This window comes from Rhinatrema bivittatum, chromosome 2 (assembly GCF_901001135.1).
Source record: "Rhinatrema bivittatum chromosome 2, aRhiBiv1.1, whole genome shotgun sequence".
Classification (NCBI taxonomy): Eukaryota; Metazoa; Chordata; class Amphibia; order Gymnophiona; family Rhinatrematidae; genus Rhinatrema; species Rhinatrema bivittatum.
Genome location: NC_042616.1, coordinates 706,375,152 through 706,397,793, shown reverse-complemented (window position 1 = coordinate 706,397,793; position 22,642 = coordinate 706,375,152).

Genomic DNA, 22,642 nt, shown 5'->3' with positions numbered 1-22,642 from the left:
AAAGAGCTCTCTTCCTTAATGAGGTTTTAATGGGGGGGGGGGCGTCTCTATACACTGATCTCACCGGTCTGGTATGTATGCGTGGCCGAAGTGGGATCTTGAGCTCCAGAGGGGTGATGTTGTGAATGGCTTTATGAATGATCATTAGAACTTTGTACAAGATTCTGAATTTGATTGGGAACCAGTGCAGGCTCCGCAGGATGGGTGTAATATGGTCTCTTTTGTTGGTCTTGGTCAGAATCCTTGCTGAGGCGTTTTGAAGCATCTGTAAGGGTTTGATGGGATTCACAGGGAGGCCGAGCAAAAGTGAGTTGCAATAATCAATTTTTGAAAAGATGATTGCTTGAAGAACTGTACGGAAGTCTAGGAAGTGGAGGAGCGGTCTCAACCGTTTTAAGACTTGAAGTTTAAAAAAGCAATCCTTTGTGGTGTTATTGATGAAACCTTTGCGGTTCAGTTGATTATCCATGATGACTCCTAGGTTTCTGACTTGGGGGGAGAAAACTGGTTGAATTGTGGGGTGTGTGTTGGACACTGAATAATTTCCGTCTTGGGTGACGAGGAGGAGCTCAGTCTTGTTGGTATTCAGGATCAAGTTGAGGCTTGTTAGAAGGTTGTTTATGGACTGAAGGCAGGTGTTCTAGAATTCCAGGGTTTTATATAGTGAGTCGGCAATCGGTATGAGAATTTGTACATCGTCTGCGTATAAGTAATGAGTTAGATTTAGTTTGGCAAGGAGTTGGCAAAGCGGGAAGAGGGTTGGGGATAATGAGGATCCTTGTGGGACTCCCAAGGTAGGAGCAGACGGGGTGTGACTCTTTATTGTTGATTTTGACCTTGTAAAACCTGTTTTGAAGGAAAGACTTGAACCAGCTGAGAGCGGTGCCTTTGATGCAGATGTCCGATAGTCGATCTATGAGTATAGAGTGGTTCACCGTGTCAAATGCCGCTGATAGGTCGAGGAGAATGAGCAGACAAGGTTGTTTTTTGTCGAGATTCAGGAGGATGGTGTCTGTTAATGAGATTAAGAGGGATTCTGTGTTTCGGGATTTACGGAAGCCAAACTGAGACGGGGAGAGGATTTTGTTGTTGTCCAAGTATTCCGAGAGTTGCTTATTTACTATTCTTTCCAAGATTTTGGAGATGAGCGGAAGGTTTGCTATAGGGCGGAAGTTGGCTGGGTTGTCTGGAGATAGATTTGGTTTTTTCAGAAGAGGTTTTAGGATAGCTAGTTTGAGAGGGTCAGGGACTAGGCCTTATGACAAGGAGCAATTAATGATCTCTGCAATAGGTTTGGCGATGGCTTTAGGGATGGCGATGAGTAGGTTGGATGGGATCGCGTCCATGGGGTGAGAAGCCGGTTTGTGCTTCTTTAGTACGTTTTCGATCTCTAAGGAGGAGGTAGGCTCGAAGGTTTCCATGTTTGTAGTCAGATGTAAAGAAGCAGGGATGGGGGGTGGAGGAAGAAGGACCTTATTATCCGTAAGCGGAGCAATGAGGTTTGAGATTTTTTTCTTGAAGTATGTGGCAAGTTCAGCGGCTTTGCTTGCAGCTTGATCATCCGGGATAGTCGTAGGGGATGGTTTGGTGAGGGACGAGACAAGAGAAAATAAGGCTTTCGGGTCGAAGAAGAAATGGTGGATTTTCTGTGAAAAGAAATCTCTCTTTGTGCGGAGGATGGAGATCCTATATTGGTGCATAAGGGATTTGTATGCCGTCAGGTTTACTGATGAAGGGTTTTACGCCATAAATGTTCTCTGCTTCTGAGTTCTCGCTTGATGGTTTTTAATTCAGGTGTATACCAAGGTTTTCTGTTGTCTTTGTTTGGTTGAAGGACTTTGGTGGTTAATGGGCAGGTTAGGTCTGCCACTTTTTTGGTGATTTTGGACCAGGAGGACGAGGCCAATTCTGTGTCCGAGAGGTCCAGCCGGTCTAACTCTGAAGACAGGTGAGAGCTGAGGATGTCCGGGTTGCACAATTTCCTGAATTGGACCGTGGTTTTTTGTGTCGATGAGGGGATAGGTTGGTGGTTCTTCAACATTGTGGAGATCAGCTTATGATCTGACCATGGGACTGGAGAACATGCTGTGTGTGAGGAAGGGGTAAGGCTTTCATTTATGAATATTAGATCCAACGTGTGTCCTGCTTTGTGTGTATGTTCGATAATGATTTGTTTGAAACCCATGAAGTTAAGTGTATTGAGAAATGTGTCACAGCTGGAGGAGCGTGGAGTCGCATCCACATGGAGGTTGAAATCTCCCAATAATATGGCAGGAGTGTCTGTATTGATATGTTTGGCTATGCGTTCAATTAAAGGTGATGGGTCTGATTCCAGGCAACCGGGGGGGGGCATAAGTAAGGCCAATTTGAAGGTGGGTGGATTTAAAAACCGCAAATTCTAGAGAGGGAGATGAGTTTGCGAACTGAAGCGACAATCCTAGTTTTTTTATTAGCAGCTAAAAGCAGACCGCCTCCTCTTTTTCTCGGTCTGGGGATAAAGTAGATATCATAGGAATGTAGAAGAAGTTGGTTGATTAACACTGTCTCTTCTGGCTTTAGCCAAGTTTCGGTGATGGCACATAAGTCAGGTTGAGCTTCCATCAGATTGTCATAGGGGAGGTGAGTTTTTTTCGAGAGGGATTGCGCGTTAAGAAGAGTTAAAGAGAATAAGGTGAGGCCCAGCAGTTGGTTCAGGGGTGAGATCATGATTGGAATGAGTCTTGTTTATTGGATGGTGGGTAAAGTATGCTTTTTTACTGGGTTTCTCCTAATATTGTGGATGATCGGGATGGCAAAAGTAATCATACTTAGCTCCTGAAGGGGGAAGGAGAAAGGATCAGTTGGTGAGAGATGAGCAGGAGGACACTGGGAGGACGCCGCTAAAGGCTGGGGAGAAACGGGAGCTCTAGGGATGATGGAGTTCGGTCTATTTTCTAGCGGCTGTCCTAAGGAGCTACACTAAGGGGCGCACAAAGGGGCAGGCCCTTTGTTGCGCTCCTTCGGCGCACGATGCCGGAGGGGAGACCCCGGATTTAAAGGGCTCTTACCTTGCTTTTTTTTTTTGTCAGTTCCGTTTGTGGGAGAGGCTTCTGACTTCTGGCTTCTGATTGGTGGTAGTGGCTTGGAAGGCCGGCTGAGGGTCCCACGTGGCCTGCAGGTTGGGGCGCAGGGCGGCTGGAGGCTGCGATCGGCGGTCGGCGGGGCTTGGGTCCCTGGACGGGGAGGCGCCGACGGGGCAAATTAGCCCAGCAGTTGAGCAGGTGAGCTGCGGAAAAGGATCGCCGGAGGGGAGAGCCTGGATTTAAAGGGCTCTTACCTTGCTTCTTTTTTTTTTTCGTCAGTTCCGTTTGTGAGAGAGGCTTCTGACTTCTGATTGGTGATAGTGGCTTGGAAGGCCGGCTGAGGGTCCTACGTGGCCTGCGGGTTGGGGCGCAGGGCGGCTGGAGGCTGCGATCGGCGGGGCTTGGGTCCCTGGATGGGGCAGCGCCGACGGGGCGAATTAGCCCGGCAGTTGAGCAGGTGAGCCGCTTACATAAAACATGGCCACTTGATTGTCTGTGTACACCATTACCCTCTTTTCCTTGCAGTTGTATTGGAAAGGTTCTGAGGGCATAGCAGATCGCTCTGAGCTCGAGGAAGTTGATCTGATAACACTTCTCACGAGGTGTCCATAGCCCTTGTGTTTCTAGCTGATTGAGGTGCGCTCCCCATCCCTTGTGGGAAGTATCCGTTGTTAGCACTATGTTGTGAGATGGTATTGTAAACATTGCACCTCTCTGAAGAATCTGTGGCCGTAACCAATTAATTCCCTGATCATGTCTGAAGTCAAGTTGATTCTTTGAGACATAGTTTGTGAATGTTGCATCCACTGATGTTTTAACCCCCACTGACGTCGACAAATGTGAAGACGTGTGTTTGGGACCATGTGAATGGCTGCAGCCATATGACCCAATACTGATAATATTTGGCGGGCTGTTGATCTGGTCATACAACATAGGTCTTTGGCCAGTGTTTGAAGTAATAATCTTCTGTCTTTTAGAAGAAAGGCTCTTTTTTTGTTGTGTCTAATAATGCTCCTTTGAACTGTAGTGTTCAGGAAGGTTTTAGGCTGGACTTCTTGTAGTTTACAATAAGGCCTAGGTTCTGAAGACAGGAGATAGTTTGTTGTAGGTGATCCAGTAGGGTCATCTGATCTGATGCTACTAGAAGCCAATTGTCTAGATAGGGAAAAACTTGGATTCCTAGTTGACAAAGGTGGGCCACCACCACTGCCATGCATTTCGTGAAAACTTGCGGGGCTGCTGAGAGGTCGAAGGGAAGTACTTTCTATTGGTAATGTTGTTTCTTATAATGGAAACAGAGGTATTTCCATGAAGAGGGGTGCATTGGAATATGTGTGTAGGCATCGTTTAGGTCCAGTGAGCACATCCAATCGTTGGGTTGAAGGAGGAGAAGAACTGATTTTAGGGAGACCATTTTGAACTTTTCCTTGGGAATCAAGAAATATGGGGAATAATACCACATATTGCGGAGGTATGATGGCAAGATCCGTATTGCTCTCTGATTTTTTTTTAGAGTTGATATCTCTTCTGCCAAATGAAGGTGATTGGAGTAATTGCCCATGTTGGTAGTTAGATGTGGAAGGGCGGGTTTCGATAGGAAATGTAATTGATAGCCCTGAGTGACTATTTCTAGTACCCAGCGGTCGAATGTAATTTGGTCCAAGCCTCTTTGAATGCTGTGATCCTCCCTCCCACAGCCATGGGGGGTGGTGGCCTTGTCAAAATTAAAAAGAGGTTGGTGGCTTTGCAGTCGTAGTAGGTTGCTGACTTTGCTGTCGCTGTGTTCGCAGTCTACCTCTACGTTGTTATTTTGTGGTTGTTGTCAAGATGGTTGTGTATAAGTTTGAGGTCTGTAAGATGGATAGGACCTGATATGATATGTCGCTCTTCTAGCCGGTGCAAAGTAACAGCAAGAGAAAGTTCCATAAGTAGTGGAAGTTGACAAGGCCTGAACTGCAACATTTTGCTCCTTTAACTGAGCGATGGTTTCTTGGAATCTATCTCCAAACAGATTATCCCCTCGGCAGGGTAGGTTAGCCAATTTATCGTGCACATCTTCACGCATAGCGCTAGCTGCTTTTTTTTTTTTAAATTCATATTTTATTGCTTTTTTCACAAAGTATTATTCACATACTTCGCCAGGAAAAAATAAGACATGTATTATACAAATTCAATTAAGGAAATAAAAATAATCTCATAGGTCAATTCCAATATACATGTTCTTATATACGAGGATAATAAAGTGTGACTTTTAGCCTGAAAAGTAAAGGAGTACACATAATCAAATTAAGCATACAAGAAAAACTGGCCTAGCATGCAATGTCAGTTATTCCTCTCTCTATGCAGCCCAGCATTCTTCTGGCTTTAGCTATCGCCTTGTCACATTGTTTCGCCGATTTCAGATCATTAGACACTATCACCCCAAGGTCTCTCTCCTGCTCCGTGCACATTAGCCTTTCATCCGCCATCAAATACAGTTCATTCGGATTTCCACTCCCCATATGCATGACTCTGCACTTCTTGGCTGAGATTCAATGCCAAGAAGTGCAGAGTCATGCATATGGGGAGTGGAAATCCGAATGAACTGTATTTGATGGGGGGAGAAAGGCTGATGTGCATGGAGCAGGAGAGAGACCTTGGTGTGATACTGTCTAATGATCTGAAGTCGGCGAAACAATGTGACAAGGTGATAGCTAAAGCCAGAAGAATGCTGGGCTGCATAGAGAAAGGAATATAAGTAAGAAAAGGGAAGTGATTATTCCCTTGTACAGGTCCTTGGTGAGGCCTCACCTGGAGTACTGTGTTCAGTTCTGGAGACCATATCTCCAAAGAGACAGAGACAAGATGGAGGTGGTCCAGAGAAAGGCGACCAAAAAGGTGGAGGGTTTTCATCAAATGACTTATGAGGAGAGATTGAAGAATCTAAATATGTACACTCTGGAGGAAAGGAGGAGTAGAAGTGATATGATACAGACTTTCAGATACTTGAAAGGTTTTAATGATCCAAAGACAATGACAAACCTTTTCCGTCGGAAAAAATTCAGCAGAACCAGGGGGTCACGATTTGAAGCTCCAAGGAGTAAGACTCAGAACCAATGTCAGGAAGTATTTCTTCACGGAGAGGGTGGTGGATGCCTGGAACGTCCTTCCGGAGGAAGTGGTGAAGACCAAAACTGTGAAGGATTTCACAGGGGCGTGGGATAAACACTGTGGATCCATAAAGTCTAGAGGATGTGAATTATGAGAAGAGGCATGGGGATGGCTTGTGGGAATGACGGCTACTACCTGGAGACAAAGCAAAATTGCTTACCTTGTAATAGGTGTTATTCCAGGACAGCAGGATGTAGTCCTCACATATGGGTGACATCGGTAATGGAACCCTATATGGAAAAATTTCTGTCAAAGTTTCTATGAAACTTTTGACTGGCACCAGAGTGCCTACTGAGCATGCCATGATACTCTCTGCCACAGGGGTCTCCCTTCAGTCTGTTTTGTAGCAATTGGCATTAGCGAAAAAATAAAATAAAACGTATCGTACCCAAATCCGCGGGGTGGCGGGTGGGTTTCATGAGGACTACATCCTGCTGTCCTGGGATAACACCTATTACAAGGTAAGCAATTTTGCTTTATCCCAGGACAAGCAGGATGCTAGTCCTCACATATGGGTGATTAGCAAGCTACAGGCTGAATCATTTTGTAGTGAAACAACTGTGCAGTATTGTTGTTGGAAATGAATCAGTCGACAATCACAGCAGGTTGGATGTAGTAGGAGTTGGGATTAAGTTGGAAACAAGTTCTTTAAGACAGATTGCCCATAGGCTGAATCTTGTCTTCCTTCTTTGTCTAAACAGTAATGAGCTGCAAAGGTGTGAAGAGAACTCCATGTTGCTGCTTTACAAATGTCAAGAATAGGTACAGAGCGAAGGTGTGTTACTGAAGTTGACATTGCTCTGACTGAATGTGCTTTTACTCGCCCTTGAAGAGTAAGGCCTGCTTTCTCAGAACAAAACTGTATGCAATCTGCTAGCTGGTTTGACAAAGTATGTTTACCCACTGCCCTACCTGGTTTGTTTGGATCATAAGATACAAACAGTTGACTGGATTTCCTTTGGACTGCAGTGGGGTTTAAGTAGAAAGATAGTGCACGTTTACAGTCCAAGGTATGTAAGGCTCTTTCTCCTTGGTGAGAGTGAGACCTTGGAAAGAATGTTGGTAAAACTATAGATTGGTTCAAGTGGAATTCCGTGACTACCTTAGGAAGGAATTTGGGATGAGTACGAAGGACCACCCTGTCATGTAGGAACTTTGTAAAAGGTTTGTATGTGACTAGTGCTTGTAGTTCACTGATTCTTCTAGCTGATGTAATGGCTGTGAGGAAGACAGTTTTCCATGTAAGAAATTTAAGGTCACAGGTATCTATGGGTTCGAATGGGGAATGCATGAGCCTGGTTAATACTACGTTTAAGTCCCATTGTATGCTTGGGGGATGAAATGGCGGTTTAAGGTGAGTTAAACCTTTCATAAATCTACTGACGAGAGGCTGTGTAGCGATAGGTGCGTCTCCCAGCTTGTTATGGTAAGCTGAGATTGCACTCAAATGTACTCTTACAGATGAAGTCTGACGACCAGAGTCTGAAAGATGGTATAGGTAATCTAGTAGTGAGGTAGTGGGGCAAGTGAAAGGATCAATAGATTTCTGAGTGCACCACAGAGTAAACCGTTTCCATTTGTAGGAATAATTCTGTCTAGTGGAAGGTTTACGTGACGCTATAAGTATTGAGATATAGTGGTTGGAAGGTTGAGTGGTTGTAAAATCAAGCTTTCAACATCCATGCTGTCAGGGATAGGGATTGAAGGTTGGTATGCCGCAACCGACCCTGTTCCTGAGTTATGAGATTGGGAGCTACTCCCAGGCGAATGGGATTCCTGACTGAGAGGTCTAGCAGTGTGGGAAACCATACTTGTCGAGGCCAGTATGGGGCTATGAGTATCATGGTCCCTTTGTCCTGTTGCAGCTTCACTAGAGTTTTGGTTATGAGCGGTATCGGTGGATATGCGTATAACAGGCCTGAGTTCCAATGGCGAGCAAAGGCGTCCTTTGGCAGGCTGTTCTCCTGTCTTAGTAGGGAGCAATAATTGTTCACTTTGTAGTTCAGATGGGAGGCAAAGAGATCTATTGTTGGTTGTCCCCAACGCTGAAAGATCTTGGTTATCGTTGGATTCAAGGACCACTCGTGTGGTTGGAACTGACGACTGAGGCGATCGGCTATTATGTTGTGGATGCCTGCTAGGTAAGTGGCCCGGAGAAGAATTGAATGTGCTAGGGCCCAGTCCCAAATCTGTGCTGCTTCTTGGCAAAGGAGTTAGGAACCTGTTCCCCCTTGTTTGTTGATGTACCACATGGCTACTGTGTTGTCCGTTTGGATCAGAATAGTCTTGTGTGAAAGGCAGTCCTTGAACGCATGTAGCCCCTAACGTATAGCTCGAAGCTCTAGGAAGTTTATCTGAAAAGAGGCTTCGGTTTTTGTCCACGTCCCCTGGCCAATGTGCGCTCCCCAACCTAAAGTGGACGCATCTGTAGTTAATGTTACTTGTGGAACTGGTTGCTGGAAAGGTAGACCTTTGAGCAAATTGTTCATTGATGTCCATCTGAGGAGGGAAGAACACAGTTCCTGAGTTATTTGGATGTGAGAGGACAACGGTTGAATGGCCTGAATCCATTGTGTTTTGAGTGTCCATTGCATTAGTCTCATGGTCAATCTGGCCATGGGAGTGACATGAACTGTGGAGGCCATGTGACCGAGTAGTGTGAGGCACTGGTGAGCTGTGCCTTGAGATTGGCTTCGGAGAGATTGTGCCAGGAGAATGAGTGTATGGGCACGGTCTTTTGGAAGAAATGCTCTTGCTGTGATTGTGTTTAAATCTGCACCGATGAATTGTAGAAGGTGAGATGGTGTGAAATGGGATTTCTGATAATTGATTAGAAACCCCAAGGAGTGAAGCAGGTTGACTGTGAGCTTGAGGGAATTGAGAGCTCCTTCTTTCGTCTGACTCCTGATGAGCCAATCGTCTAGATAAGGGAATACATGCACCTTTTGCTTGTGGAGGTGCGCCACAGCCACCGCCAGGCACTTTGTGAATACTCGAGGTGCTGAGGCTAGGCCGAAGACGAGCACTCGGTATTGAAAATGTTGCCCTTTGACCAGTAATCGCAAGTATTGGCGATGAGAAGGAAAGATGGGTATGTGAGCATATGCGTCTTGAAGATCCAGAGAGCAGAGCCAATCTCCTTTTTGAAGAAGAGGTAGCATGGTGCCTAATGATACCATCCTGAATTTTTCTTTTGAGAAATTTGTTGAGATTTCTGAGATCCAGGATAGGACGTAGGCCTCCTGTTTTCTTTGGAATGAGGAAATAGCAGGAGTAGAATCCTCTGCCCTGCTGAGGCCCGGGAACTGGTTCTATGGCCCTGGCTCTCAGAAGGGTGGATAATTCTGTTTTTAGAAGATTGGAATGGTAGTTCACTGTCCAAGAGGAGGTTGGTGGAGTTTCTTCTGGTACAGTGAGAAAATCCAATCGGTACCCTTGAGCTATAATGGAAAGTACCCATTGGTCTGTGGTTATGGAGATCCAGTTGTGATGAAAAAAGGTTATGCGACCTCCTACTGGTAAGTGTGGGAGTGGATTGTTGAATGGGCTGCTGCTCTCTGAGTGTGTTTCAAAAACCTGATGTTGATGCAGTCTGAGCAGGGGGTTGAGGCCTAGCAGGCCTTTGCCGGGACTGAGGACGCTGAGTTGGGAGAGATGGTCTTGCACGGCTTGTTGGGGGATAGTAGCGTCGTTGACGGTAGTAAGGACGCCATGTATCCTGTCTAGGGAGTCTCCTAGAAGGAGGGTGTGACTCTTGAGGTATTAATGAGAGTTGTTTGAGAGTCTCAATGTGTTCCTTTAAGGTGGCGACTGCTTCCTTAACCTTGCCTCCAAACAGGTTATCTCCCAAACAAGGAAGGTCGGCCAATCTCTCTTGCACCTCTGGTCTTAAGTCTGACGCCTTAAGCCAAGCCCACCTACGAGCTGTAATCCCTGAGGCTGACAGTCGAGACGCGGTTTCAAAGCTGTCGTATGTTGCCCTGACCTCGTGCTTGCCTGCTTCTAGGCCCTTATGCACCAGTTGTAAGAATACTTCCTGGAATTGCTCAGGAAGAGTGTGGGTAAGGCCTTCGACCTGCTTCCATAGGTTGCGATGATATTGGTTCATGATAAGCAGCAATTCTTGAAACCAACATAGCTCCTTGAAAGATTTTCCGTCCTAAATTATCAAGGAACCGATTACCTTTCCCTGGTGGTGTGGAAGAATGAGCCTTGACTCTTTTTGCCTTTTTCTGAGCTGACTCAACTACCACCGACTGGTGAGGTAGTTGAGCCTTTTGAAATCCAGGGATTGGTTGGACCAGGTATGTAGCACTTGATCTTTTATTAACTGATGCCACTGAACCAGGATGCTCCCACAATCTGTATATGAGTTCTTGAAGCACCTCATGTACCGGTACGGCCAGTATTTCTTTGGGTGGATCTACAAATTGTAGGACCTCTAGTGTCTTCTGTCTGGAATCAAGTTCAGAGAGAAGTTGAAATGGTATAGTCTCAGACATGTCTTTTACAAAATTGGAGAAAGAGAGATCCTCTGGAGGTGACTTTCGCCTATCTTCTGGAGGTGAACGCTCAGAAAGCATCTCCTCATCTGTAGAGACATCTGTATCTGAATCAGTTCCAGTGTCTCTTGGATGACCTGATGGTTGAAAGGCATCGATGGCATGGAAGGAAACCTCGGAGATTGTGGGTGTAGAGGTTGAGTTATACCTGAGGGTCCAGGAATTGGTTCTGGAATGGTGCCTTCATCGGTGTCTTGAGGCTTCTTGGACACAGCCTCGATTAAGGTATCCAACTTTTCCATCAGAGGTTGAAAAATAGAAACCTCTGGAATCGGCATCGATGGTTTCCTGAGAGGAATCGGTGCTGGCATCGGAATCGGCATCGATGGTATTGGTGCCGGAATGGCCGGTGACATCGGTATCGAGGGCAAAATATCCATCGGTACTGGAATCGGCATCGATGGCATCGCTGGTGTCGATGGTTGTGGCCTCGGTATCGCATCGAGGAGTGCGTCTCGTACCGCTTGACGAATATAAACATCAAGTTCCGCCCGCATGGATGATGAGATCAGAGCAGCCATGGGGGGAGGCGGTAGTGGCGATGCCGGTACCTCCTCAGAGCCCTGAGGAGGTACAGTTCCCTGCACCAGTGCCGGTGGGGATCGCCCTGGTATCGAAGGCTCCGGAGCCTGCACGTCCAACTGAGGTTTCTTAGCCGATTCCGTATCCATCGATGGCACTGCGAGTATCGGATCAATGGTCGATGTGTGCAGCCTTTGATGGCGATACTTCTCTTTTTCTTTGGACTTTTCGCTGCCCAACGTCGATGCCTTTGACGATGGAGAGGGGGAGGAAATAAAAGTGTCTCCCGACTCACCTGGGACTCGTTTCTTCAGCACCACCTTGCGAATCGATCCAGCCGGAGACGATTGTGTGGAGGATGATGCTACGGGTAACAGCTGAATTTTGAAGAGCTGTTCCATCTTCTCCATTCAGAGTCGACGTCTCTTCGATGTCATGCCGGCACACTGAGGGCAGGATCTGACGTCGTGGTTCTCACCAAGGCAGAGAACGCAGTCTTGGTGGGGGTCCGTTATGGACATATTTCTGGTGCACTTACGGCACTTTTTAGGTCGGACAGCCATTGACGACCATGGAACGGGAAAAAAGATCAAAAATCGGTACGGAACCGGCGAAGTAAAGGAAAAAACTTAGCGCGATGGTAATATAAAGGGAGACCCTTGCGGCTAAAAGTTTTTCCCGACTTTTTGAAAAGTTTTGAGTGTGGAGAAAATTACCACAGGACTCCAAATTAACTGCGAGGCTAACGGCTCCGTGGAAAAAGGAAGACTGAAGGGAGACCCCTGTGGCAGAGAGTATCATGGCATGCTGGACATGCTCAGTAGGCACTCTGGTGCCAGTCAAAAGTTTCATAGAAACTTTGACAGAAGTTTTTTCATATAGGGCTCCATTACCGATGTCACCCATATGTGAGGACTAGCATCCTGCTTGTCCTGGGATAAATATCCTTATTCAATAAACATACACACGGTTAATGCAACACCAACATGCTTCAACAGCAAGAGGAAATGTGGAAAAAAGGATATGCATCCATAAAAAAGCAGGGGAGTAGCTTGCTTGTTACTGCGGTTACTACCCAGAATCAATTAAGCCTGATACTTCACTTGGAATACATATCCAGCACAGCTCACTGCTTCAATGGCAGGGGGATGAAGAAAAGAGGATTTATATTCAGACAGCAACTAATAAAGACTGAATTGCACAGGCTGGGTAAACAAGCGTGGGAGTAGCTTGCATATTACGGAGGTTTTTACCCCTAAACAATTAGCAAGATACTTCACTTAGATGCAGCACAAGCACTGCTATCTATATTGATGGCGGGGGGTGGAAGGGAAATAGAACCAAAAAGTTACTTATAAGGGCCAAGAGTAACAGCTACATATGAAAAAAATAAGTGTGAAAGCTTGCTAGGCAGACTGGATGGGCCGTTTGGTCTTCTGCCGTCATTTCTATGTTTCTATCTTTTGATTTACTTATTAGCCTACTGCGATAGAATTAGTCACATTCCTGGCATACAAAAATGACTTGAGTTGTTCTACAGCTGAAAATACAGATTTCTCATCTTTTCAGCCTATTAAACAACGACAAGGGTATTTTAGGACAAAGGTATATCCTAATGCCTGAACTTGAGGCCTAAGACTCAAAAACTCCTTTCTTCTAACCTGGGTCGGCCTTGACAAATCTGGAAAGATTTTTACTGCTTGGCCATGAAATTCTAAACCCAAATTTAGGAATAATTTCGCATTACCTTACTAACATCTCCTTCAGAAATGAAAGAGACTAGTAAGGTACCTCTGTCTAATATTTCAATTGCAGAACTTTCCATAAATTGGGTCAAGTTTTCCAGAGCTCCCATATGATTATCTCCAGGTTTTTTTTTTAAATCTGGTCAGAAAAAAAAGCCTTATTAACTAACAGCATTTGGGAATCATCAAACTTTGAAAAAATATTTCTTTGAATGTTTAATGTGCTTTGGGTATTCTCCCCCAAAGCTCTAGGAAAATTAGTGAACCTCAAATTCAGATGTCTAGAATAGTTCTCAAGATATTCCAGTCTTTTAGATTGAGTTCCGATATCTTTAATGAGGTTCACATTAACTGTTTGTCCTTATACTATTTTAACATCCATTTCCGTTAGCTTTTTTTTCCATTTCATTTATTTGTCCACCCTGGTTTTGCTTAGTAGTTAGCATTTCCTTATCCAGCTTATTATATTTGGTTTCACAAACATTGTTGGGATTACTACCTGATAATCCCCTTTTCCTTAGTGTAGACAGATGGACTCAGAACAAATGGGGATAGTATCCGCGTGCTAGCAGTTGGAGACGGATCTGATGTCAGCACGGGGGTGTATATATCCCCACAGGAAGCGTAGCTATTCAGTAATCTTCCTTGCAAAAGCTGTTATAGATGTGTGTACTGACGCTCAGTTAAAAAGTGAAACAGGATTCCCCTGACCGATTGATAGTAGCTGGAGACCGCCAGCATTCCCAACCGGAAGGCGTCGACACCTGGTAGAGTGTACGCTCTTATGGAAACAGATGACATGGCTTACCTTGAATCGGTGATACCCATGTACGCAGGCAGCTGGGCGGGATGCTGAGTCCATCTGCCTACACTAAGGAAAAGGGGATTATCAAGTAGTAATCCCAACATTTCCTGGCGTGTAGCCAGATGGACTCAGAACAAATGGGATGTACAAAAGCTTTACTCCCAGCCTGGGCGGGAGGCTGCCTGAGGCCCATGTAGTACCGCCCTCGCAATTGCAGAGTCCTCCCTGGCCTGGACATCCAGACGATAGAACCTGGAGAAGGTATGGAGGGAGGACCACGTCGCCGCTTTACAGATTTCCGCAGGCGATAGCATCCTGGATTCTGCCCAAGATGCTGCTTGTGCTCTGGTAGAATGAGCCTTGACTTGTAGAGGCGGAGACTTCCCAGTCTCTACGTACGCTGCTCTGACAACTTCTTTAATCCAGCGGGCGATGGTGGGCCGCGAGGCCGCTTCACCTAGCTTCTTCCCGCTGTACAGGACGAACAGATGGTCCGTCTTTCGTAGGTCTTGTGTAAGTTCCAAATATCTGGGCAGCAATCTGCCAATGTCGAGATGGCGTAATAAACGCCCTTCTTCAGATTTCTTCAGACCCGCCGTGGTAGGCAAGGATATGGTTTGATTAAGATGAAACTGTGAAACCACTTTAGGTAGAAAGGAGGGAACCATACGAAGATGGATAGCCTCCGGAGTGATTCTGAGAAAGGGATCATGGCAGGACAATGCTTGTAGCTCTGAGATGCGGCAGGCTGAACATACAGCCAGCAAGAACACCATCTTCAAGGTTAGAGAACCAAGAGACAGGCCCCGAAGGAGTCTGACGGTGGATCCCGCGAGGAAATCCAAAACAAGGTTGAGGTTCCACAAAGGCACAGGCCACTTCAGTGGCGGACGAATATGCTTGACTCCCTGCAGGAAGCGAGAAACATCCGGGTGCTTGGCGATGGTCTTGCCATCCCTCCTGGGACCATAGCAAGACAGCGCAGCCACCTGAACCTTGATGGAGCTGAGGGAGAGACCCATCTGAAGTCCATCCTGCAGGAAATCCAACACAATAGGGATTGTGGTTGCATGTAGATTGGTGCCATGAGTGTCGCACCATGCTTCAAATACTCTTCAGATCCGGATGTATGTGAGGGATGTGGAAAACTTGCGAGCTCGGAGGAGGGTATCAATCACGGGCTCAGAGTAACCCCTCTTCTTTAATCTAGCCCTCTCAAGGGCCATACCGTAAGAGAGAATTGAGCCGGATCCTCGTGAAGAATGGGACCTTGATGTAGAAGGTCCCGGAGAGGAGGCAGGGAAAGGGGCTCCCCTGCCAGTAGTCGTCTCATGTCCGCGTACCAGGGTCTTCTTGGCCAGTCTGGCGCCACTAGAAGAACTAGGCCCCGGTGTCTCTGAATCTTGCGGATGACAGCGCCTAGCAGAGGCCACAGAGGAAAGGCGTACAGTAGGGTCCCTGGAGGCCATGGCTGAACCAGGGCATCGATTCTGTGTGAGCATGGGTCGCGCTGGCGGCTGAAGTATCTGGGTACTTGAGCGTTGGACTTGTCCGCCAGTAAATCCATGTCCGGAATCCCCCAATGATCCACAATCATCTGGAAGGCCGTGGGTGAGAGTTGCCACTCTCCCGGATTTAGGCTTTCTCTGCTGAGGAAGTCTGCCGTGATATTGTCCTTCCCGGCAATGTGGACGGCGGAGATGTCCTGAAGATTCACCTCTGCCCAAATCATCAGAGGGGCGATCTCCCGAGATACCTGTCGGCTTCTGTTTCCGCCCTGACGGTTGATGGCGGCGTGGTGGCGTTGTCGGACATCACTCTGACTGCTCTGTTCTTCAGTCTGTGAGCAAATCGAAGGAATGCCAATCGGACTGCCCGGGCCTCTAGACGGTTGATGTTCCACGCTGACTCTTCTCTGTTCCACCGCCCTTGTGCGGTGAGTTCTTCGCAGTGTGCTCCCCAGCCGCTCAGGCTGGCATCTGTGGTGAGCAAGATCCACATGGGAGAGGATATCTTCGACCCCCGGCTCATGTGGTTGGACTGCAACCACCACCTTAACTGGGTCCGCACTCTGGCTGGTAGAGGTAGGTGCGTGGAGTAGTTCCGTAGACGGGGGCTCCAACGAGAGAGCAGGGCGTGTTGTAGAGGTCTCATATGGGCCCTCGCCCAAGGTACCACTTCCAGGGTGGATGCCATGAGAACAAGAACCTGCAGATAATCCCAGGCTGTGGGCCGACTGGCTCCCATCAAATACTGGATATACTGCTGAAGTTTCAACTTTCTCTTGGTTGTGAGACTGACTGTGTCTGCCCGGGTGTCGAACTGTACTCCCAGGTATTCCAGTGACTGGGAAGGCTGTAGGCAGCTCTTGCTGAGGTTGATTACCCAGCCCAGGCTTTCCAGAAGGGCTATCACTCTGTCGGTGGTGCGAAGGCTCTCCTCTCGTGACTTCGCCCTGATCAGCCAGTCGTCTAGGTAGGGATGGACCAGAATTCCTTCCCGCCTGAGTGCCGCCGCTACCACTACTACCACCTTGGTGAATGTCCGTGGCGACGTTGCCAACCCGAAGGGCAGAGCCCGAAACTGGAAGTGGCGGCCTAGAACCTTGAAGCGTAGGTAGCGCTGATGATCCGGATGGATCGGGATATGCAGGTATGCCTCTGACAGGTCTAATGCCGTGAGGAATTCTCCTGGCTGTACTGCGGCCTTGACGGAGCGTAGAGTTTCCATGCGAAACCTCGGGACCCGTAAGTATTGATTGACCGACTTGGGGTCCAGGACAGGCTGAAAGGTACCCCCTTTCTTGGGTACCCTGAAATAAATGGAATAATGTCCAGAATTCACTTCCCAGGCAGGTACTGGGACGATGGCCTTCAAGGACAGGAGCCTCGCCAGGGTAGCTTCCAATGCTGCCGTCTTGTGTACGGGACAGGACGATTCCACAAACTTGTCTGGAGGGAGACGATGAAGGTCCAGATAATACCCCTCTCGGATGATGCAGTGTCCGTGAGGAACGAAAGGGCGGACTCCATGTCTGCCGCTGGAGCGTTGTTCCTGACCCGTGACAAACAGGAACGTGTCCCCACTGTGCAGCAAGTTGCGATCCGCAAAGATAGAGCCGCCACCTCAAAGGTCTGCTTCAGAATGGCGGCCAATCGCCGGTCATGAGGCTCCGTGAGGGCCGTCCCCCCTTCAACTGGAATGGTAGTGTGCTGGACCACAGCGCTAATCAAGGCGTCCAGCGGAGGGTACGCCAGCAGGTCCTGGATAGCCGGTGTCAATGGGTACATGCCCGTCAGGGCCCGGCCCCCTTTGAATGTAGCCGCTGGTGCCGCCCATGTGAAATCCATCAGTTGTTGTGCCGCTGGCAAGAATGGAAAATGATGGGCTGTGGGATGAAGACTCCAACTCCGCCAGACACTGAGACACCAGGTCGGAGAGATCCGCCCTAGGAAAGAACCTCTTCAGGGGTCTATATGGCTCAATTCCTGGGGGAGGTTCCCCCTCGTCCGGGAGTCCCGACTCGTCCGGTGAAACCTCCTGGTCTGCATGATCCGGACTGTCCAGCGGCGGGAGACCCGCTCATGATAAGGGGGCGTGAAGGTCCCGGAACAGGAACCATAGAAGCCGCCACCGCAGGAACCACAGAAACCGCAGGAACAGCAGGCACTGGCTGGGAAGCCGTCTGCATCTGTACAAAGGCAGGAATCCCCTTCCTGGGGACCTGTCAGCAAATCGTGGCTGAGACCGGTCCTGGTCCAAGGGTCTCCCAGCCTCCCCACATTGGGCACATAGGGAGTCCGGCTCTTCACTGTGCGTGGCTCTAAGCTGGCATGCAGAGCAGAGGCCAAGGGCTTTAATGCCTGAGGCAAGCGGCGCCGCCGCCAAAGATGCTGCAGCGTTCTGAGCCATTGACAAGTATGCGCGGAATGCTTACAAGAACAGGCGCACCATAACAAGAATATGCGGCAGCAATAGGCGCTTAAGACAACAGGCGCACAATAACAATAATATGCGATAGCAATAGGCGCTTAATACAACAGGCGCACAAGAATAAGAATATGCGGCAGCCATAGGCGCTTAAGACAACAGGCGCACAATAATAATAATATGCGATAGCAATAGGCGCTTAATACAACAGGCGCCCAAGAAGAATAATATGCGGCAGCAATAGGCGCGTAAAAAAACAGGCGCACAATAAGATAACATACGGCAGCAATATGCGCTCAATATAACAGGCGCACAATACATATAACATGTGGCAGCAAAATGCGCTAAGTACAACAGGCGCACAATATGTACCCAGCAATAGGCGGCCCTGAACACAGCTCAATTATATGCAATATGCACTCAGCAATATGCAGCTAGCAAGACACGCCCTATAGTGTACAATAGGCCCTCAGCTATAAGCGGTGAGCGATACACGCTCAATGGCATTCAAAGGCTCTTAGGAATATGCGGTTAGTAATATACGCTGAATGGCATTCAAGAGGCTCTCAATAATCTGCGGTCGGCAATACACGTGTAATGGCAGTCAATAGGCTCTCAGGAATATGCAGTTAGCAATACACGCTTAATAGCATTCGATAGGCTCTCAGGAATATGCGGTTAGCAATACATGCTCAACAGACTTCAATATGCACACAGTAATATGCGGTTAGCAATATACGCACAATGGCATTCAATAGGCATTCAACAATATGCAATTAGCAATATACACTCAGTAGCTGTCAATAGGCCTTCAGCAATATGCAATTAGCAATATACGCTCAATAGCTTTCAATAGGCACTCAGCAATATGCAGTTAGCAATATACGCGCAATAGCTTTCAATAGGCATTCAGCAATATGCAATTAGCAATATACGCTCAATAGCTTTCAATAGGCAGTCAGCAATATGCAATGAGCAATATACGCTCAATAGCTTTCAATAGGCAGTCAGCAATATGCCGGTAGCATTATACGCTCAATAGCTTTCAATAGGCACTCAGCAATATGCAGGTAGCAATATACGCTCAATAGTTTTCAACAGGCACTCAGCAATATGAGGTTAGCAATATACGCTCAATTTGTATTCAAGAGGCTTTTAGCAAGAAGCGGTCAGCAATATGCGCCCAATTTGCATTCAATAGGCTTTCAGCAATAAGCGGTCAGCAATATATGCTCAATTTGCAGTCAATAGGCTTACAGCAATAAGCGGTCAGCAATATACGCTCAATTTGCATGCAATAGGCTTCCAGCAAGAAGCGGGCATCAATATATATATATATATATATATATATATGCTCAATTTGCATTCAATAGGCGTTCATCAATAAGCGGTCAGCAAGATACGCTCAATGTGCATTCAATAAGCTTTCAGCAATAGGCGGCCAGCAATATGCGCTCAATGTGCATTCAATAAGTTTCAGCAATAAGCAATATACGGGCAGTGGCATTCAATAGGCGCTCAGCAATATACCGAAACAAAGCCAAGGAGGCAGAAAGCCGCGCCTATTATGGGCGCGGAGTACCTGAGCAAGGCCCCACAATGGCGTCCTCCACGGCGTGCCACGCTGCCGATCCTCTGCGCTTCGGAGACCCGTAGGAAGAGATGTACTCCTTACCAGCTTCGGCGCTTCCCGGCTGGAACACAGGCGGTCTCCGGCTGCGGGGGAAGGGATCACCTCACCACCGCAATTGAGGATATGCACCCGCTACCTCGTCCACGCCGGGACCGAGGGCCTCATATGCCTCACCTGAACTGCGTCCGGGGGCTGTGTCACTGCCGCGCTTCGGCAGGACCGAGGACTTTCACCGCTGGGGGAGCACGGCAATCACCCCGAGAGCTCGCTGGGGGAGGAACCCTTGGGTATCTACCGCAGGAGCGCGGGGCTCTACGTCGAATAGACGAGAAAAAGCAAAGTATGAGAAGAAAAAAAGAGAAAAATTAAAGTAGTCTTGGAAAGCACGCTCAACTAGCGTGCAGGCACTCCAAACTGCTTTGGAGACGGAAATTACTGAATAGCTACGCTTCCTGTGGGGATATATACACCCCCATGCTGATGTCAGATCCGTCTCCAACTGCTAGCATGTGGATACTATCCCCATTTGTTCTGAGTCCATCTGGCTACACACCAGGAAATTACTAATTTTCCAATTGTTACCATCAAGTCCCATAGTGTATCCAGGGTGACTACTGCTGGTTTCAGGGGTGGCAAACAACTCACCCCCTGCCAGGGCAGTTTGAGATCCTCCAGTTTCCAGCGCTTGGATTTCTCGTAGTCTGCTTTCCTCCTCAGCAGTACAAACTGGGGATAGCGATGTATTCAGTCTCTCCGATCTTTCAAGCCCTGCAGTTTCAAATCGGGCTAGAAAAGAGCTGCTCTCCAGGCACGACCTCGCTCCCTTGGCATCCCCCTCCCTTCAGGTAGATGAAGTCATCTCCTTGCGACGCCCCGGGAGATTTCACCATCAACGCCGGTGCCGAGGGAGGCTTGCAATCAGGAGGGCTAAGCGTGATATCCCCAGGCGGCGAGAGAGCTCCTTCTCAACTCGCTGCAGCGGGGCAATCGCTCTCCTTTTCTGCCGACATCGGGGTAGCGTAGGAGTTGATCATCTTTTGTCCTAAAAGTAAGTCCAGAGCTGGGGGGTACACCCGGACTTTCCTTTATGTTTTGCAGGCATAGTTATCGAGGAAACTTAGATCAAAGAGCCAATAACACCTAGACCGGTTGACTCACCTCTATTACCGAAACAGCCTGACTTGGTACCGTCATCACCGATATCATCTATCGGTGATGACGGTGGATAGATCAAAGAGGAGAGACTTCTCTATGCGTCCTCTCACGCCGCCATCTTGGCTAACAGTCATAGCGGCTAGATGCTAAACCTCTAGCCGCTATGGCTGATGCTGAAGCTCTGGAAGACATCTCAAAGCCCTCATACACCATTCGTAAGAGCTGTCTAATTCCCTCCTTCATGTTCTGTACCGGTTGTAGTGGTTGAGCCGTGGCATCTGTGTCAGACAGGAGCCCCTTGAGTTGTTGTAAAGATTCATATAAGTATTGTACTATGTAGAATTGATGTTGATGTATTCTTGCTCCTAACATAGTTGAAAATCTTCTTTCCAAAATCATCCAGACACTTATTGTCTTTACCTGGTGGTGTATTTGAGTGAAGTCTGAACTTTTTGGCCCACTGCATGGCCGACTCTACTACAATTGATGTGTGAGGTAGTTGAGAGGAGGAATATAAGTTTGACTACTGCATCCTGAATTTCATGTCCATTTTTCTGGAGACTGGGGTAATTGAATATGGCATCTCCCATGGCCTTTCCAGTACTGCATCCAAGACTCTGTGCGATGGCAGAGCTGAAGGATCCAATGGATAGTCGAAGATCTTTAATAGTCCCATTGTTTCTGATCTAGAATCCGGTAGTTTGTTGACCTCTACATTTAGTACCGAGCCTACTTTATAAACTTTGGATACGTCAGGTCTTCAGGCGGAGAGTATAGTTCTTGGGGGCCTTCCGGAGGGTCGGAAGGATACCTGATAGATGATATCGGTGATGACGGTACCAAGTCAGGCTGTTTCGGTAATGGAGGTGAGTCAACCGGTCTAGGTGTTATAGGCTGGGGTGATAAAGACCCATCAGTGGTGTCGCAGTAATGTGGTATAGGTCGTGGAAGTATTGGAGATACATCCGGCGATGGTATGTGTGGGAGTTCTTCCCCCGGAGTGATGGGAATTTGCATAGGGTTTCCAAATCCCAACTGTAAGGAGGACAAGAAATCCGAGGATAACTGGGCTATCACTTGTTGTGTGCCTTCCGGTACTTGTGGCTATGGAGGCAATAGAGAGGGTTGGTTGGGTGGACGTGCAGCAAGCAATATATCAATGCTACCTATATGTGGCTGATGCGTATGCAGTATCAGAGGTTGATTCAATCTGATGCGCTTCTGTAATGGTTCTTGCAATTGAGGCAAGGAACGGTTCCTTTTTGAAATGGAAGACAGGTCTGAAAAAACCTTCTCTGAGAAAGATGAGGATGGGGAGTATGAGGATACTCTAACTCATCCTCCAAACCTAGAGGTGATTCCAGGTGGTGAGTGTCTGGTCTATGGAGAGAGGAATCAGAAGGTGGAGTGTCCTCCTCTGGGTTTGAAGGACTAAGGTTATCTCGTGTAGTAGAAGGCCTAGAAATATGTTCCGAGATCTTAGGTCAATGAGGAGTGTGAGCTGGTGCCCTCTGAGATGATGGCTCAATGGCATATCTTTCTGAGAATTTTGTAAGTAAATAACTCAAAGTTCCTGTAGTAGAGTGTTTGGAGTGATGTACCTTCAGTTGTTTTACAGGATGCTTCGATTGCGTCTATTTGAGTGCTGAAACCTGCGCCAGCGTCTGTGGTTCTTTTTGCATCGACACATGCGTCGGAATCTGTGCCGACTGGTGATCCGGAGTTCGCTTCGATCCTTGCATCGATGAATGAGTCGAGTGATCTTGCGATGGTTGATCCTATCGACGCTTTTGGGTCTTCGACGAGTGCGTCGAATGCATCAACGCATGTTTTCCCGGAGCTTGCGTTGACGCCGATTCGGAGCAACCAACGCTTGTAGATGGTAACACTGTCTTCTTCGACGCATGTGAGGGCTCGGCCGAGTCACCTCGATGATGAGATGTTTTGGATGACTTTCGTTATTTTGCTTGTTCTGGCACTCTCTGTGAGGTACCCGGTTCTAGCGATGCTGCTCTCCTAATGGTAGGGGCATGCTTCGGTCTTGGGCCCGGGGAGGAGTGAGCCTCCAATGGGGGGGC